This window comes from Lactuca saligna, chromosome 6 (genome assembly GCF_052625555.1).
Source record: "Lactuca saligna cultivar CGN05327 chromosome 6, ASM5262555v1, whole genome shotgun sequence".
In the NCBI taxonomy this organism is placed as follows: Eukaryota; Viridiplantae; Streptophyta; class Magnoliopsida; order Asterales; family Asteraceae; genus Lactuca; species Lactuca saligna.
In genome coordinates, this window is record NC_136422.1 from 156,753,828 (window position 1) to 156,767,102 (window position 13,275).

A 13,275-nucleotide genomic window follows, 5' to 3' on the forward strand; every position below is an offset into this window, starting at 1 on the left:
CACCTCCTCCTCAATTTGATATTGCATCGCTTCAGACAGTTCTGACTGCTGCAATGGTGGCAGCCATGTCACAAATGAACCCTGGTGGTTCAGGAAGTGGTCCCCAACCCTAAAATCCATAGGATAATCAGGGACACCGAAAGGAGGGTTCCTATAATGATTTCATGAACGCGAAACCAACATCCTTCAATGGCACTGGAGGTGTCATTTCCTTATCCCGATGGTTCGAGAAAATCGAATCCATCTTTGAAATTTGTGCCTGTGCGGAATCTGATAAGGTCAAGTTCGTAGCATGTACCTTCGTTGATAAAGCCTTGAGTTGGTGGAATGGCCGAGTCAAATCTCTGACCCTACCCATAGCCAACGCCATGGGCTGGGAAGCCATGAAAGAACTCCTCATAGCCGAGTATTGTCCCCATGGTGAAATGCAGAAACTAGAGCACAAGCTCTGGAACCTGAAGATGAAAGCTTCCGACATTGTTGCATACACTTCTCGATTCGATGATCTCGCACTTCTCTGCCCGGGATTAGTCACTCCTGAAAGCAAAAATATCGAAAGGTTCATTTGGGGGTTATCCCAACCGACAAAGAGTCATGTCTTGGCTGCCCGTCTGGATACCTATGATAGTGCCAAGACTTTAGCCCAAACCATGATTGATCATAGCGATGATGTTGAGGAAACCACTACTACTTCTGATCCGACTCAAAGGAGTGGTGAGAAAAGAAAGTTCTGGAAGAAGAAGAAGGGTCAATCTTCCCAAGGATCTTCCAAGACACAGCAGACGGTAGCAGTCCATGCTGCTACTACCCCCGTTGCTGCTGCTTCTGTTGTGGGATCCACAGCTCCAACTCCTACCAGTAGATATGTTGGTAATCTTCCTTTGTGTGACAAGTGCAAATACCATCACAATCCTGGCCCCTGTCGAGAACTATCTTGTACCAACTATGGTAAGAATGGGCACACAGTTCGATTCTGCAAAACTCCGGCCCAATCGGCCAACCAATCATCTGGAGCAGGTGTTAGTCAAGCTTGCTATAACTGTGGAGAGGTTTGGTACGTTAAAAGGAACTGCCTCAAGAAGTCAACTGCTGATAACACCGGAAGGGTTCTAACCATGGGACGGGAGGAAGCAGTCGCCGATCCCACTGTTGTTTCGGGTACGTTCCTTCTCGACAACTCTTATGCTAGTGTTCGTTTCGATTCGGGTGCGGAAAGGAGTTTTGCTAGTCATGCATTCAAACATAACCTAAAACATAATCCCCAACCACTAACTGAAACGTTTACCGTCGAGATGGATAACGGTGAGAAAGAAAGCGCTAACGATGTATTCATAGGATGCACCCTTACCCTGAATGACCACTCATTTTCTATAGACCTTATGCCAGTTTCCATTAAGAGCTTTGATGTTATCATTGGAATGGATTGGTTGAGTCCCAATCATGCTGATATCCTATGTTACGAAAAAGCCATCTGTCTCAACCTTCCTTCGGGACAAACTCTCGTAATATATGGCGATGAACCCAGTTCCAATCTTCGTATCATTTCCTGCATCAAAGCTCGAAAGTTCCTACAAAAGGAGTGCATTTCATTCTTAGCCCATGTGATCGACGAGAAACAGGAAGTTAAAGACCTCGCGAGCATCCTCGAAGTCTGTAACTTTTCTGATGTGTTTCCCGAAGAGCTTCTAGGAATTCCTCCCGAACATCAGGTCGAGTTCCGTATTGACCTAATTCCTGGAGCTACTCCCGTAGCGAAGTCTCCGCATCGCTTAGCTCCAGCAGATATGCAGGAATTATCCAGTCAACTCAATGAGTTGCTCAGTAAAGGATTCATTAGACCAAGTTCCTCACCCTGGGGAGCTCCGGTATTGTTAGTCAAGAAGAAAGATGGATCCTTTCGGATGTGTATCGACTACCGTGAGTTGAACAAGTTGACCGTTAAGAACCGATATCCTCTTCCGCAAATAGATGACCTCTTCGATCAACTCCAAGGAACCAGCTACTTCTCAAAGATAGACCTTCGGTCAGGGTACCATCAGTTATGAGTTCAGGAGAGTGATGTTTCCAAAACAGCTTTCAGGACTCGGTATGGACACTACGAGTTCGTAGTGATGCCCTTCGGTCTAACCAATGCACCGGCAGTGTTCATGGATTTGATGAACCGGGTGTGTCGTCCCTTCTTAGACAAGTTCGTCATCGTTTTAATTGACGACATCCTCGTCTACTCCAGGAGCGAAGAAGACCACAAGCAACACTTGAGGTTAGTGTTGGAAACCCTTAGATCCGAGAAGCTATACGCGAAATTCTCCAAGTGTGAATTCTGGATATGGAAGGTAACTTTCCTCGGTCACGTGGTAAGTGAGGAGGGTATTCACATGGATCCTTCTAAGATTAAAGCGATAGAGAATTGGTTGGTACCGAAGACACCCACAAAAATCCGTCAATTCTTGGGTCTCGCCGGCTATTATCGTAGATTCATCCAGAATTTTTCTAAAATCGCCAAACCCTTAACCACTCTAACACAGAAAGGTGTACCCTTTTGTTGGAGTGATAAACAAGAAACTACATTCCAAATGTTGAAGAGAGCCTTATGCAGTGCGCCTGTCCTGTCCCTACCCAAAGGGACAGAGGACTTCGTTGTCTACTGCGATGCGTCTAATCAAGGCTTAGGTTGTGTGCTTATTAAAAGAGGAAAAGTGATTGCTTATGCCTCAAGACAGCTGAAAGCACATGAGGTCAACTATACCACACATGACTTGGAACTAGTAGCAGTAGTCTTTGCATTGAAGATTTGGAGACATTATCTCTACGGAACCAAGTGCACGATCTTCACCGATCACAAGATCCTGCAACACATCTTTGATCAGAAGGACTTGAACATGAAGCAACGGCAATGGGTAGAACTACTCAGTGATTATGAGTGTGAAATCCGTTACCATCCCGGCAAGGCCAATGTGGTAGCAGATGCCCTTAGCCGAAAGGAAAGTGCAGGCCATAAAGTGAAGAACCAGACGATGACTATCCATTCCAATTTACCCATGCAAATCCGAGAAACCCAGTTAGAAGCCCTCAAACCCGAGAACGTGTTGATCGAAACCTTCAGAGGAATGGAAAAGAAACTAGAGATCAGAGGTGACAGAGTCTATTGTTTCATGGATCGGATCTGGATTCCAAAGTCCAGAGCATTTAAGGAAATTGTCATGGAGGAAGCACACAAAACCAAATACTCTGTTCACCCGGGTTCTGACAAGATGTACCTGGATCTCAAGAAATAATATTGGTGGCCAAACATGAAAGTTGAGATAGCTACGTTCGTGGGCAAGTGTCTGACTTGCGCCAAAGTCAAAGTTGAGCACCAGAAACCTTCGGGTCTGCTCTAACAGCCCGAGATACCCGAATGGAAATGGGAGATGATTACCATGGATTTCATCACCAAACTACTCAAGTGTCCTAGTGGGTACGATACCATTTGAGTAATTGTCGATCCGCTCACTTCATTCCGATCAAAGAGTCATACAAGATGGAAAGACTCGCGCGAATCTACATTTAGGAGGTAGTCCGACTGCACGGTGTACCTGCATCCATTATCTCTGATCGAGATAGCAGGTTTACCTTCAGATTCTGATAGTCCCTTCAGAAAGCTCTTGGAACCAAACTAGATATGAGCACGGCGTATCATCCTCAGACCGATGGACAGAGTGAGAGAACAATCCAAACCCTATAGGACATGCTTAGGGCATGTGTCATTGACTTTGGAAAGTCGTGGGACACACATCTATCTTTGATCAAATTCTCATACAACAACAATTACCACACCAGCATCAGGGCTACTCCGTTTGAAGCCCTATATGGTCGTAAGTGCATATCCCCTATGTGCTGGGTCGAGGTGGGGGATACACAGTTAGCCAAGAGTCGAGTCCCTGACAGTGCTCTCACTGGTCCTGAAATCATCCGCGAAACCACCGAAAAGATCATCCAAATCCGAGACCGATTGAAAGCTTCACGAGATCGCCAAAAGAGTTAAACTGATAACCGTCGGAAACCTCTAGAATTCCAGGTTGGAGACCGTGTCTTGTTGAAAGTCTCGCCTTGGAAAGGCATTGTACATTTTGGTAAACGTGGGAAACTTAATCCTAGGTACATTAGACCCTTCGCGATCCTCTCCAGGATCGGTCCGGTAGCCTATAAACTTCGTTTACCTCACGAACTCAGTAACATTCATCCTGTCTTTCATGTTTCAAATCTCAAAAAGTGTCTATCCGATGAAACCCTAGCGATTCCCATAGATGAGATCGAGATCAATGAAAACCTCAACTTTGTGGAGGAACAGATTGAAATCATGGATCGAGAAGTCAAACGTATAAAACAAAGTCGTATCTCGTTAGTGAAGGTTCACTGGAATGCCAAGTGGGGACCGGAATTCACTTGGGAGCGGGAACACTTAATGAAACAGAAGTATCCACAACTCTTTCCAGATCCATGATTTGTATCTTGTCTCGTGTTTTAACTTTGAATTTCGGGACGAAATTCCCTTTAACGGGGGGATAATGTAACAACCCGAAATTCCGTACCACTTCTTGTAACTCTTTTCGTAGTTCAATTCAAGCAACCAATCGTCGTTTTCAAATCCGATTCCGATTTCATCGTTTAATTAAGTCATTAATTTGTATCGATCTAAAATGACTTAATGGGTGTCCTAATATATTTAGAAATTATTCTAACACCCCATTCTAGTAATCGGAACATTTCTAAAATCGATCATATCGGGTTACGGCAACTTAATCGGGTACAACCAAAAGCCTCGCCCAACGCCGATATCGGGTAGAATTCCTCCGTGTCCAAAACTTAGACACTATATAAAGTGTTCTAATCCTCTATTTGAAGCTTTTGGCTTCATCTCACTACTCTCTCTCTCTAACCTCTCTCCTCACTCTAGATTAAGGTCCAAAATCAAAGATTTAAGGCTCCAAATCTTAGAGGTAACCTTCCTAGCTTGTTATTCAACCTCTTAGGCCTTCAAATCCATGTTTAAATTGAGATTTTGGACCTGGAGCATGTGTTTATGGCCAAGGAGTAAGCTTGGGCCGTAAACACACAATAATGGGGTTTTTGAGCCAATTAACCCTTCCAAATCATTGTTGGGACTTAGATACGACCTTGAGGCTTACAACCCGGGACTTAGAACACCTTAAACATGAATTTTAAGGGAAAATGAGAGTTTACGGCCAAGGCATGTGCTTGGGCCGTAAACACCTCAAACATGGGGAGTAAACTCCTTTTAACATGTTAGAATGCCTTGAAACTTAACCAATAGCCTTGTGGTAAATCCTAGAACCATCTAAAAATAGTTTGGGGACTTTAAACACATCAAACATCCTCTTAATAAGAGTTTACGGCCATTGAACATGCTCCTGGGCCGTAAACTCCTAGATATGTGTTAAATGGTTCCCTAAATTTATAACAAGGCTTTGAAAATTAACTAGGATCCCATGTGATTGTTCCTTATACCTCAAATTAATTATTCTTGACCATGGGTGAGTTTACGGCTGTAAACTCCAAGCTTACAGCCATGAACTCCCTTAAATATGGTGTAAGTCCATTTAATCCATTCCAAGGCATTTGAGAAATTCATTCCAACAATCCCCATGTCCAAACAAGCCATTAAACACTCAAAATCACACCAACATGAGTTTACGGCCGTAAACTCATGTATGTATGTGTTTTGTGGTTGTAAACTCCCTTAAATGTTTACTCTTGGGGAGTAAACTCAAATCCCAAGTCCCTAGTGCCATTACGCGTCCGAAGATGTCACCCGGGTCACTCCAAACGCTCGTTTTGAGGTGTTTAACCTCGTTGGAGTGTAATGTTCCATATAATTAGTGATTGTAAATCTAATTAGATATATATGGACATTATTACATTTTACATAGGGACATTGCGAGTAATCAAGCCCCGAACCAACGTCTAGTGTCCGAAACCGTAGCATTTCCGAGTCTGGTGAGTTCATACCCCTACCCTTTTTCAGTGTTTTCACTGTTTTCAGGGGGGAACACAAGCCTAGTACAAGGGATTACTTTTACTCAAAATATGTTTTCATGTGTGTGTTTCACATTTTATATGCTTTTAACACTGATTGCTATAACTGATAACCGTTTGAACATGCAGATTACGTAAACATATATTTGTGAAACGGATTTTAAACTGTTATGTTTTACATATGTTTCACAAATGGTTTTCCAAATTTTATCAGTTAAAAGCATGACATTAGAACATTTGAACATAAAACTTGTACACTGTTTTGTCCTCGGTAACACTCCACATAAATACGTGAGTGGAGGACTATCATATTATTACTAGTAAATTTGTTAATCTTGTATGATTGGAGACACGTCCTCGGTGAACACTCCAAAGAGACATGCGAGTGGAGGACTTCACCTGTAACCAGAATCTCTGGGTTTCAGAGAGCGTGACATGAGTGTATAGATCTTTACGGGGTTAACTACCCCACACCTGGCTGCTAGGTACAGCCGAACCGAAATGGTTCAAGGGTGATGAAAGTCATAAGTATGTGGACTACTTATTGCCACAAGGTTTAGTCCATCGTATGGTTATGGAACTCGCAATTAGGATAACAGAGATTTACTTATGGTAATAATGAACAACTTTATCCAATTCACAGGATAAACAAGTTTCAGTATACATCTTTCACAATTGGTAACCAACATTCAGGAAAGTATGGGACTTTCCTGGGAAACCTTGTACATAACTAGTTCTAACAGGAATACATCTTTCACATTGATAATCAATATTCAGAAAAGTATGGGACTTTCCTGGGAAACCTTGTACATAACCAGGTCTAACAGGAATACATCTTTCACATTGATAATCAATATTCAGGAAAGTATGGGACTTTCCTGGGGAAACATTGAACATAACCACATTTTATAGATACATCTTTTACAGTGATAACTAACATTCAGGAAAGTATGGGACTTTCCTGGGTAAAACGTTTACATAACTAGAAAGGGTAACAAACCAGATAACCTAACTGTACATTTACACAAGATAAAACATTTTTTCAGTGTACAACTTTACTTTACATGTTGATAAACAATAACAAACCTTTTTAAGAAAATAGGGGATTTTCTTGGTGTGCATAACATTTTAAAATCAGAAAGGAAACTTGAACATTCACAAACAAAAACTGCTTATGAACTCACTAGCGTTATGCTGATTTTCAAACCGCTTGTGTTCTTAGGTCAGCATTAGAACAGGTACCCGAAGATCCTTTTTGTCCGAAGACGGAATACTCAGAAGACCCGCTTCATTTTGTTCATATATATATTGTATCACAACTGTATAACTTTACTTTTGAAACAACTGTAAAACTTTTCTTTATGTAATGTAATGGTTGTTTTACTTTACTTACTATGTACATTGGATTTGATACTCAACGTGGAGTCAACCCCGAAAATGTTTCCGCCTTCGGTTTTTGGGGTGTGACACTCGTCGAGCAAGGGGGGGACTCGATATGCCAAGTGAGAGTAGGAAGTTAGTGGACACGTGTGGACTCGCCGAGTTGCCCAAGTGCACTCGACGAGTCGGGTCAAAGTTTGACCATTTACATTGGTAGACTTTTAGGGTTTGGTCAACAATGAGGTCCTTTGAGCCAAAGGAGGGGTAAATGGTCTTTTACCCTTTGAGGGTTCCTCGAGAGGGTTGATTCTAGTCCTGAGAGTTATATTTATGAGAGTATTACTTTATGTGATTAGGTAGAGGCTAGATCGTATTTCTACCGAGTCAAAGATTTACCGAGACATCTGAGGTGAGTCTTCTCACTATACTTTACCTTGAGTGGTAATTAGAGTCATGTGTCAGAGTTATTTTATGCTATTATGTGATGTGTTGCACTGCATTATTTCTATGTGATTTATGTCAAGTGTATATCAAAGTATATCAGAGTTAGAACCGGAAGGTTCACAGAGCTAGGACTAGAGGGTCCACAGAGTTAGGACCCACAGGCCCACAGAGTTATAGCCTCGAGTGACTAGTATGTGTTATGTATGGTATTTTGGGGAACTCACTAAGCTTTATGCTTACAGTGTTATGTGTTATGTGTTACAGGTACTAGTGATGATCGCGGGAAGGCGCCGACATGATTCGTACACACACATGGGTTTTATGTATTTTGATCCTGGGAAACATTTTGTGAAACAAAGTTATGATACAATGGGATTTTGTTAATAAATGTGTTTGGAAAAATGTGTTTAAAAATGCGAAAAATTCCATCAACACCCAAATTACCAAAATACCATACGAAGATAAACTTGGTCAACCCCGGTCAAAGTCAACAGTCAACAGTCAAGGTCAACAGTCCATGTTGACCCGACTCATCGAATGTACCCACTGACTCGTCGAGTTCCTCAAAAAATCAGAAAACACGAAACCCCGAGTCAACTCGCTGAGTTTCAAAGCAACTCGTTGAGTATACGTTGAGTCTAGAAGATCGTGAAAACCCTAACCAACTCGTCGAGTCATCTCGCTAACTCATCGAGTTCATGCAAAATCCAGAAAGTGGGAAACCCTCATCCAACTCGTCGAGTTGACTATGCAACTCATCGAGTTCCTTTAGCCCTTTTCACATTCAGACGATTTTAAGTGAAACCAAGGCTCCAAACTATAGATCTAAACCCATAGGGTGTAGTTACCACGTAAAGTTGCTAACTTTACGTGCATGCAAGGCTTCAAAAAGCTACAACACTCAAAACTATCCCTAGGAAGGGGTTTCGGGCAAAGAGAAGGGCCAAGCTTCATAGGACTTGAGGCTTTATGTCAATAAGGACCTAGATGAGTCTAGATCTAAAGTTACAACTTCGAATCATGCTCAAAATCAGAAATGCTTCAAGGATAACCTAGATATGGCCCTAAACTCTTGTATGGATAGATCTAGAAAGAGAATGATCAATGTAATGACTTTTTACCTTCAAATTAATGTCATCACGATCTAGATGCTAGATCTACAACCCCTTTCTCGTTCCAAGCTCCTAACACTTCAAACCACTTCAAGAAATGCACCAAATACACACTTTTAGCCTCACACAAACTCAAAATAAGGTTAGATCAATTAGGGTTTGCTTCTTGACGTGAAAAGATGGTAGGGAGGCTGGAAGGAAGGACTTAAGGTCCTTTAAATAGGGTACAAACCCTAAAATTTAGTGTTTTCATACATATACTCTACCCGTCGAGTTGGGTTTCTCCAACTCGTCGAGTAGGTTCGAGAAACCACATGGCCATATCAGTCTTTACATGACGAGATGGGGCAACCAACTTCTCGAGTATGTCTATAATTATGAATATAAAGCTTTAAAATTTATACCTAGGAGTTAGGATGTTACACATCGATGTCACTACAAATGGAAAGGAAATAGAAGTTGAGGAGGATGAGAGATAGGATGGTGACTGGTGGGATCCAACTTAAATTTCTCAAATGTGGTTTCAGGTTTAGGGTGAGGAGACACAAATATGCGGGGTCTATTAAGTTTTTTTAATATATAAAAAAATAATTACATAAATAAGAAATTTAATTAAAAAGGACATAATAGTCTTTTCAGGTAAGATATGGACCAAACACACAACCAAAATAAAAAGTAAGGATCATCTTGGTTAGAAAATAAGTTAGGGACCAAACGCAAAAATTACCCAAACCATAAGGACCATTCACATAATTTATGCTTACCTTTCCGGTTTATTCATATCTGAGTAACTATCTGTTTTTGTACACATCTAGCTAATAAACTTTTTGGAAGTATTCACATAGGACCATTATGAATGGATGTAACTTGCTACAACCATTCATAATAGTCATATGTGAACACTTTCAAAAAGTTCGCTACCTAGATGTGTATAAGAAAAGATAGTTAACCAGATGTGAACAAATTGAAATTTTAATTACCTTAATAAGCCTATTTCCGCATTTTATTGTGCTCATGTACACCTCTAGTTGCCGAAGTGTTCTTTCTATGAAGTTTACACATCATTACGTCAAAGTAATAGAACTAAAGAAAGGCTAACATATACGATCACTTTTATTCTGTAATTAGTTGTGAGACCTATGTATTATGAGTTTATTTAAAAATAAAGTTAAATATAAGGATTTAAATATTAGAGAAGTTTGAATTTATAACAAAATTAGAAAATATTAAATTATTAAAATTAAAGTGTTTTTTTCTTCTTTTAGATTTAGATAAATAAAATAAGAAATTAATGGAACTTTAAATTAGAAATTTTGAAAATTATAAGGTAAGTTCATTAATAAAATTGATATTCATCTATTATTTCATTTATTTTTATTATTAAATTTAAATACTATGTGCATTTAATAAAAAGAAAAAAAAACCATAAAATGATATATGAAATAAAAAAATTTAAATAACCACAAAATGAATAAGAGTCTGACAAGTGACAAAAAAATCTTTGTTTATATTAGAACTAGGTGTGAAAATCGTGTATTATAATGGTTTATTTAAAAAAATATATGCAATTCTAAATGTTTAAAAAGTTTGAATTTATAGGAAAATTGAAAAAATATTGAATTATTAAAATTAAAGTATTTTTTCTCTTTTAAATTTAAACACATAATTTAGATTACAAAACAAAAAATTAATGAGACTTTAATTTAGTAATGATGAAATTAGAAAGAATGTATCAAATGATCTTTTGCCTATCTGTAAGAGATGAATTTCTCAAATGGAAGGTCATGAGTTCAAATCTTACTAGGAAACTTAGTTGGTGTTTTGGTCTTGATTAGGAGTATGATAGTTTGTCGTTTCAGAAAAAAAAAATTATTAATAAAATTGGTATGTATTTATTATTATTTATTACATTTAAAATACTATATGAAATTTAATAAAATGAAAAAAAAATCATAAAATAACATGAAAAAAATGAAAATAATAAGAAAAAAAACATATCACATAATGCATTAAAAGATATAAGTGGCAAATTTGTTTTTCTTTGTCAAGAAGGATAGATAGTTTCGTAATAATTAGTTTCGGAATAATTCTTGCAAAATTCTAAATTAATAGGCTCGGCTAACCGTAACACTATGAATGCACATGATGATGAAGATATATCAGAATTTGTGAATCAGGTTGCTTCCATTTCAATTTTTTATTAGAACGGCACTTCCATTTGATATATAAGGAAGTTGGTAGCTTGAATGAAATTCTGGTCACTTCTAGTAATTGGCTTTTTGAGGATACTTAAGACGTGTGAATTTTTAGATGTATAGTTCAAAAGTTTCAGTAAGGTATTTATTATTAAAATAAAAAATAAAAGTGAGGGTACAAAATAGAACCTTTTTTTTCTTTTCTCTTTTTTCTTTTTTTGGTTTTTACATTATTCATTTTGTTTAAAAAATTATCTACACACATACATGAAATTTTTTTATTCGTTATATAACATTGTTTTTTTTTTTTTTTTTTGTTATTAGCTACAATTATGCGGCTAAAATATCGATGCGTAAAAACTCAAATATGTTGCAATTTACGTTTAGACAAAATAAAAGCATTTAGAATTTAAAATAAAAGCATTTACAATTTAACCAAGTTTTCAAGAAAAATAAACATGCAACCCTTACAAATTTATTGATGTTAACTTGACATGATAGATAGTATACTTATTGATTATAAGCGTTATGTTGAACAGTAAAAGAGAAGCTGAGCTTTGTTCCATCAGTCTACATGCTCTTATGTATTGAGTTGGTACAAGTAGGGGTAAGTAATGCGGGTACATAGTTAAATTTGGTGGAACCAAACCTACGGTTCTTATGATGTTAAAATCGTAACCGAAACCGATTCTATTAGTTCTCAATATTTTGGAACCAGAACTTGAACCGGTGGTTATCGATTCCTATTGTGGGTATCCACTTACAAAAAATTTAATGGAATTTAGTTACATATAATTATCGCGATTAAGAAATAAAAGATCTATGATTGTTAATATATAAACAATTTTATCATAGTCAGTAATTCCCTTCCTCACGATGATACTGTCTTATTTTCCATATTTTATCATAAAAATAATGCTAAAAATTTGTTAAACTTAATTGATTCACAAAGAATTTTATCATATTCATACACGGTAGTTTTCACTGTTTAATAGCTAAGTCTAAAATCCTTGAACTTTTCGTGTCCATATTGATTAAAGAACTTAGCAATATTAACATCATGCTCTTTAAGGTTGTCCAAACATGGTAATGGTTTAGTACTTAGCATTGATTACGTGAGTTGTTAATTGTTGAACTTATTGTCCCACATCAAAAAAAATGCTATATTGAAAGCAGACTTTATATATATATATATATATATATATATATATATATATATATATATATATATATAGTTTCAGTTGTCATTTTTCGGAATCGCCACCTTTATATATATATATATATATATATATATATATATATATATATATATATATATATATATATATATATATATATAGGTACCCAAAAGGTGGCGATTTAAGGAACCAAAATCGTATATTTTACTACTTTATAATGAATAATATATAATAGAAGCTCAACAGTTTTTAAGACCAAATTCTTAAAAACAAAGATATCATTCATTGGATCAAGTTTAAAGGGTGAGATTTAATTAGAGGTGTTCACAAGACGGTTCAGATCGGATATTAATAAAATTATGAACCGTAACAGTGGGGCGGGTACCTTGAATACACTAACCGAAACCGAACCGAATTGCTAAAACAACCGAACCAAACCGTACCGTATAAAGGCGGGTAACCACAGTTCGGTTCACGGGTATCCGTTAAATATAAAAAATAATAATCAATCGAAACTACTATCTTTATTTCAATCATTTTCGTTATAAAAACCAAAAACTCACAAAAATAAAAATAAAAAATTCAACTCTTACGTATAAAAACATACATTTTATGAATATGATAAAATATACATTTTATAAATAAGTACATAGACATAAAATATATATTTGATAAATAAGTTAGAGTTGATAAAAGGCATATGAACGTGATTTATGCTACTATGTGGCATTTGGTTTAAAATTTCAATTTAAATCTGGAATATAATTCTTTTTTAGTGTGTGTATATATATATATATATATATATATATATATATATATATATATATATATATATATATATATATATATATATATATATATATATATGACGGTTCGGTTCGGGTATCCACGGATATCTAAATATATAAACCGAAACCGACCCGTATGTAC